A 7,375-nucleotide genomic window follows, 5' to 3' on the forward strand; every position below is an offset into this window, starting at 1 on the left:
CTGCCATGGACAACTTTCACTGCTCCACCGGGGTGATTCGAAAATAATTGTGGTCGCAGGTTCAATATCTAGGATGTTTTTGATGTTTTGTTAATAGTGTAATTATAATTTCCGATGCGGGTAAGAATAAAAATATATATATTTACGGTTCATGTGATTTTTCTGTTACATAACTAAGCAATTGTTTATGAAACACATGCCAGAAGGTTATTATATCTACTCCATCAAAAGCTTGATTTCTTATCAAGTTTTAGATTGCCTAAACAAACAATAAAACCTCATTAAAGCCATAATGAAGGCAATAAATTCTCACATTGTGACCGAGACATAGAAAGGCATTTCTGGTTTCACTTTAACATTATGTATGTAACCATATCAAGTAACTTACTTTTACATACAACATGTCATGACTGTAGAGACAATACATGGTGTAAACTGATTATGAACCGTCAAGATTTGTCAAGAGACAAAAACGCCAACATTACCAATGTTTTACTTTATCTCTTTATCAAAAGCTTGTAAAAACATTTTTTTTTAAATGCTGGTAAAATCTGCGTTGGTAACAGGCACAGAATTCCCTTGGCATTATACAGCATGTACGAACTTATCACACCGTCCTTTTGGCTCCAAAACAGAAATGCTCTGATCCAGGCTTTGGGACCAATCACAGACAGACAGACAGAGGGAGCTTTGAGTGGAGGGCAAAAGAGAAAAGGAGGGCCATCAAGCCTTTTGAAGCCCAGCGCTAGCCTCTCTCCCCTGGACTCCATATCCCATCCATGTCCCCTACATTTGTCATGCTCACCTGGCTTGCGCCCCTTCCTAGGAATCCTCGGACAGGTTGCCATGAAGGGCCCCACCCACCAGCCATGCAAAATAATGTGTGGCCCTTGTCTTGTGATGCACTGTGGCTTTGATTCATCAAGAGGATCTGCTATTACTGATTGTGATCTTATCGATGCCGTGGCTTGAAAGAGGAGAGAAGGAGAGAAGCACATGCTGGGTTACAGGGCAAATGACATTTTTTATGCCTGTTTGTGTCCATTTGAAAGTCTGTCTGAAAGTCAGAAATCTTCCCCTCCTTCTCTCTTTCTCTGTATGATTCTCTATCTGACTGTCTGTCCAGCTGTTTCAGGAGGTTTCAACACAACATATTCCACACAAATCCCTGGGATGTTAGCCGAGATGCACTCCAAGAATCTGCTGAATAACCTAGTCCACTTCTACTTGTTTGATTGTCTTGTTTTTTTCCTCACATTCAGTCTCCCAAAGCTCCAACCACAGATAAAAAATACTCTCTCATAATGATTCATCATGTCTTAGAACAAAACATAATTTCCCCTCCTCGTTAATGTGGCTATTTCAGCTTGGCAATCCAAATTATTTCGAGATGATTCCACTCTGCTTAAAAGTCTCACATTCTCCTCAGTGAACCCTTCAAACGATCCAGTCCTGTCTTTGAGTGACAAATATATGAACATATCAAAGTGATATGAGCTGACAAACCCGTTATGCAGTAGTTCATAATCACATGTCACAGCCCATCTTGTTGTGATCACAACATGACAAAGTCCGGTCTGGTCGGGAGCAAGACGGAGGTTGAAGAACATACACCAATCTGTCTCTTGGCAGTAGACGCTCAGGCAGTCAAGTGAGGCGATTTCTAGATGAGGCGCTCTTGAGTCCTAATTGCTTGAATTGGTGGCTTACGTTCCCTTTATTAAGCTCGAGAGACGGTCCCTGTCCATTGAAAATTATAATTTTATACCTGACGAGAGCGAGAGAGAGAGAGAGAGAGAGAGAGGGGCGAGGAAAGACAGAGAGAGAGCGAGATTGTGTCGACAGAGAAAGTCTGCTAAATGATTGACGTCGCTTGATTTAAAATCAAATATGCTGATTTGCTTTGTTAGCGTTTCATTAGAATTTTTATCACATTGCTTCGGTTGTGAGCTCACACAGATGAATTTTCCAAAGCTCTCGGAATGATGATGTGGATGTCGAAATGCAACGGACAGAGACATGAGGATTACAAGGTAGGCCCTGAAAGGAAACATTATGTCTGAAAGTATTCATAAGAATACGAATACAGTGAGAGGTTAAAGGTCAACTTGTTAAACAAAAGTGAACATGTCAACAAGCATCGATAGCAATAGCTTGATTCCATCGCTTTTTTTCTATCTCTCTCTCTCACTCTCTTTTTTTCTCTCCCTCGTAAGGTACTTGCACTTGTGTATTATTTTTTACTGTGTTCAGCTGTAAAGCATTCTGGGAAACATTACGCTTCCTATATTCAATGCTGGACTAGCTGGAGGTCCTCGGCTGATCATTAAAATAAAGAAAGAACGGAAAAACTGATGGGGGGGCTGGTCCTCGTCTCTGTGTCTTCATAGTGTGGGCGTTGAGCCAGTCACACTCTCATGCTAAATCTCAGCTGCCTCAATTCTCTCTCTTTATCTCTCTCTCTATTTTCCTCACACTCTCACACTCTGACTCCCTTGTCTTTCTTGCTCTCTCTTTCTCGTTTCCTCTCTCTCCCTATCTCTTTGACACCCCCCTCTTTCTCACTCTCTCTTGCCCTCCACTGACTCCCCTTTCGTTCTATCTTCCTCTCTCACTATCTCTCTCTCTCCTCCCCCACTCTCTCTCTAGCAGACCTGCAAAGGGCCAATAAAAATGATTTATGCTGCTGAAGGATATGAACGTGTGGATTCATATGGTGTGCGCTAGGATAGATAGCATCTGGTGCACTATAGAGAAGAAGTAGGTATATGGATTAAGGTTGTGGGATCACGTTCCCGCTGTGAGCCGGTTGAGATAAATCGTAGCCAGAGTTATTTAGTCAGTGTATCAAGGTGTCTGACACCAATGATGTTGTCACATAGAATTTTAGTTTTTTTTAAAACAAACACAGTATCTGTATACCAGTTGAGGCTGCTGAGAGGAGGACGGCTCATGATAATGGCTAGAACGGAGTAAATGGAGAGGCATCAAACACGTGGAAACCATGTGTTTGATGTATATGGTACCATTCCACTCATTCCGCTCCAGTCATTACCACGAGCCCCAATTAAGGTGCCACCAACCTCCTGTGCTGTATACAGATACAAAATGTTCACCTAAAACAAATTCCATGTGAAAACAATAAAAGCAACACACACAGGGGCAAGGCAGGCTGTTGTCAGCCCCACCTATTAAGCATCCTTCAGTCTTTGAAGTTGAATTTAAGTACAAAAAGACCTAACCTTGGAGAGGACAAAAAGCCCGAAGACATTCAAACAGCACAACTGGTGTAGAGACCTACATGAAGGTGTTTATGGCCTGCTGCCCCATTAGATATGCAGGAATGTGCTGACATTTTTGGGAAACTCTGTAACAACCTCTTTTTAGTGCTTTAGAGATGTTCACAAACATGACAAAAACCCACTCTACATGTCAGAGAGAGAGAGAGACAGAGAAAGAGAGAGAGAGAGAGAGGGAGAGAGAGAGAGAGAGACAGAGAGAGAGAGAGAGAGAGAGAGACAGAGAGAGAGACAGAGAGAGACAGAGAGAGACAGAGAGAGAGAGACAGAGAGAGAGAGAGAGACAGAGAGAGAGAGAGAGAGAGAGAGAGAGAGAGAGAGAGACAGAGAGAGGGACAGAGAGAGAGAGACAGAGAGAGCCCAGAGCACCAGGACAGCAACACAATTAGAGCTAACCAAATAATGAGAAAACAAAATGAGGTAGAAACTGAGCTAACCTCCTGCCAAATGTATGACCATATTAGAGACACATAGTTCCCTCAGATTACACAGACCCACAAAGAATTGGAAAACAAATCAAATTTTGATAAACTCTCTTCTCTTTGTACTTCAGCTATTTGCACCTTGTTAAAACACTGTACATAGCCATAATATAACATTTGAAATGTCTATATTATTTTGCAACTTTTGTGAGAAATGTTCACTGTTTATTTATGATTGTTTATTTCACATTTGTTGCTTTAGGCAATATAGACATACATTATGCCTCCCATTCCAATAGAGAGAGAGAGAGAGAGAGAGAGAGAATGCCCTCACAAGCTCATCTCATTTCAGAGTTTGATAAATAATAGCCTCCTTTCTTGTGCTTTTTAAGCCAGACCCAGATCTACTGTATTGGGGCAGCCTGGTCTCGTAGGCTAAATGTAACATAGTAAATGTAAATTCCGGACAAATAAGTATGATATGTTACGCTTGGTATGGTTATATAAGGAGGATGGTTACTTAAGGCAAAAAGTAGAGTGGTTGGTACCCAAAATCACAAATTCCTACAAATTACTGTGTTAAATAACACTAATATGTGAGAACCATATTTTGTTGTCGTTATAATAAGGTTGGTAGCAATATGGGAAAATCGTTGTGGAAAACTGTTGCAGCTCAAGTCACCAACAAAACCCACAACCGAATGCTCTTTTATGGGCTGGATGGCTAGCTAGCTAACTAGCAAACGTAGCTACACACAATAATAACAAAACCAATATCAGCATGTGAATTAGCTAGTTAGCTGTAAAATCGCCTAAACCAACTGCAGTATGAATTTAGTAGTCTACAATCTCACCATGTTCAACCTGCAGATCTATGTGCCTCGCAGAGTGGATTCAGACATTCGCAACGGCACCATACAAGGCACCCTGGACTGAAAAGCCAGACAAATAGGAGAAATGTGCTAGACCCTCTGTTAAATTACACATTTCTCGAGGTAGGAACATTGCAAAAATATGATGAATGGCTAATTCGAGAGAAGGCAACCTTTGGCGTTATGACATTGGCCAGTATTGAAATCTGACATGTGTGACAGACGTTTTCGCAACCTATTAACTTCCAGTGTAGTGAGAGCGGCCTTATGGCAATGCTACGTCATACCGGCCGAATCTCTGCCTGCTTGAATGGCAATAGCTCAGATACACATGGAAACATGAAACTACCACCAGAATCAATAGAACATCGATCAGAGATGCACAAAAACAATAATGGGTGAATCTTTACCTTAACAACTGATTTATTACACTCAGGTGCGACCCGTCATTCAGGGCAAGTGGGCAGAGCATTTTTTTGCAAAAATAATAATAATTAAAAAAATATATATATATTATAATATTTGGGGGGGGGGGCTTGCCTGTTTTGCATGTTATTTTGGCATTATTACGTGTCACATATCAGTTTACAAACAGTGTAAAAACATATATAATTTAGTTAATAAAGCTGCATACACACATTGTTTTCTTGAGTAAGGCAGCTCCAAAATGCAGGTGTTTCAGCCTAGCGCAATGCTTTCTGTGGTGGTGGGGCGAGCCAGCAGAAAATAGGAGCATTGCACCGTGATTGGCTCAGAGTTCTGTCACTCATGGGGACAGTACGTCATCGCCAAGTTTAAGTCCTTAGTAATGGTAGACAGCCAAAATTCCAGCCCTTTAGGTGCAGCCGTAGAGTTATATTGCAAGTGCGCATCCAAGAAAGCTCAATGTCATTGGCCACAGCTAAAAAAACATCAAATCACATTAGATTTATTTATTTCACCTTTATTTCCCAGGTAGGCTAGTTGAGAACAAGTTCTCATTTACAACTGCGACCTGGCCAAGATAAAGCAAAGCAGTGCGACACAAACAACAAGACAGAGTTACACAATGAATAAACAAACATACCGTCAATAATACAATAGAAACAAGTCTATATACAGTGTGTGCAAATTAAGTAAGATTAGGGAGGTAAGGCAATAAATAGGCCATAGTGGCGAAATAATTACAATGCAGCTATTAAACACTGGAGTGATAAGATGTGCAGAAGATGAGTGTGCAAGTAGAGATAATGGGGTGCAAAGGAGCAAAATAAATAACAGCATGGGGATGAGGTAGTTGGATGGGCTGTTTACAGATGGGTTCTGTACAGGTGCAGTGATCTGTGAGCTGCTCTGACAGCTGGTGCTTAAAGCTAGTGAGGGAGATATGAGTTTCCAGCTTCAGCGATTTTTGAAGTTCGTTCCAGTCATTGACAGCAGAGAACTGGAAGGAAAGGTGGCCAAAACAGGAATTGGCTTTGGGTGTGACCAGTGAAATATACCTTCTGGAGCGCGTGCTACGGGTGGGTGCTGCTATGGTGACCAGTGAGCTGAGATAAGTCGGGGCTTTACCTAGTAAAGACTTATAGATGACCTGGAGCCAGTGGGTTTGGCAACGAATATGAAGCGAGGGCCAGCCAACGAGAGCATACAGGTCGCAGTGGTGGGTAGTATATGAGGCTTTGGTGACAAAATGGGTGGCACTGTGATAAACTGCATCCAATTTGCTGAGTAGAGTGTTGGAGGCTATTTTATAAATGACATCGCCAAAGTCAAGGATCGGTAGGATAGTCAGTTTTACGAAGGTATGTTTGGCAGCATGGGTGAAGGATGCTTTGTTGCGAAATAGGAAGCCGATTCTAGATTTAATTTTGAATTGGAGATGCTTAACGTGAGTCTGGAAGGAGAGTTTACAGTCTAACCAGGCACCTAGGTATTTGTAGTTGTCCACATATTCTAAGTCAGAACCGTCCAGAGTAGTGATGCTGGACGTGCGGGCAGGTGTTTGCAGCAATCGGTTGAAGAGCATGCATTTAGTTTTACTTGCATTTAAGAGCAGTTGGAGGCCATGGAAGGAGAGTTGTATGGCATTGAAGCTCATCTGGAGGTTAGTTAACAGTGTCCAACGAAGGGACAGAGATATACAGAATGGTGTCGTCTGCGTAGAGGTGGATCAGAGAGTCACCAGCAGCAAGAGCGACATCATTGATGTATACAGAGAAAAGAGTCGGCCCGAGAATTGAACCCTGTGACACCCCCATAGACTGCCAGAGGTCCGGACAACAGGCCCTCTGATTTGACACACATCTCTATCTGAGAAGTAGTTGGTGAACCAGGCGAGGCAGTCATTTGAGAAACCAAGGCTGTTGAGTCTGCCGATAAGAATGTGGTGATTGACAGAGTCGAAAGCCTTGGACAGGTCGATGAATACTGCTACACAGTATTGTCTCTTATCGATGGCAGTTATTATATAATTTAGGGCATTGAGCGTGGCTGAGGTGCACCCATGACCAGCTTGGAAACCAGATTGCATAGCAGAGAAGGTACGGTGGTATTCGAAATGGTCGGTGATCTGTTTGTTAACTTGGCTTTCGAAGACCTTAGAAAGGCGGGGTAGGATAGATATAGGTCTGTAGCAGTTTGGGTCTAGAGTGTCTCCCCCTTTGAAGAGGGCGATGACTGCAGCAGCTTTCCAATCCTTGGGGATCTCAGACGACACGAAAGAGAGGTTGAACAGGCTAGTATTAGGGGTTGCAACAATTTTAGCAGATAATTTTAGGAAGAGAGGGTCCAGATTGTCGAG

The sequence above is a fragment of the Oncorhynchus clarkii genome, chromosome 9 (assembly GCF_045791955.1).
Source record: "Oncorhynchus clarkii lewisi isolate Uvic-CL-2024 chromosome 9, UVic_Ocla_1.0, whole genome shotgun sequence".
NCBI lineage: Eukaryota > Metazoa > Chordata > Actinopteri > Salmoniformes > Salmonidae > Oncorhynchus > Oncorhynchus clarkii.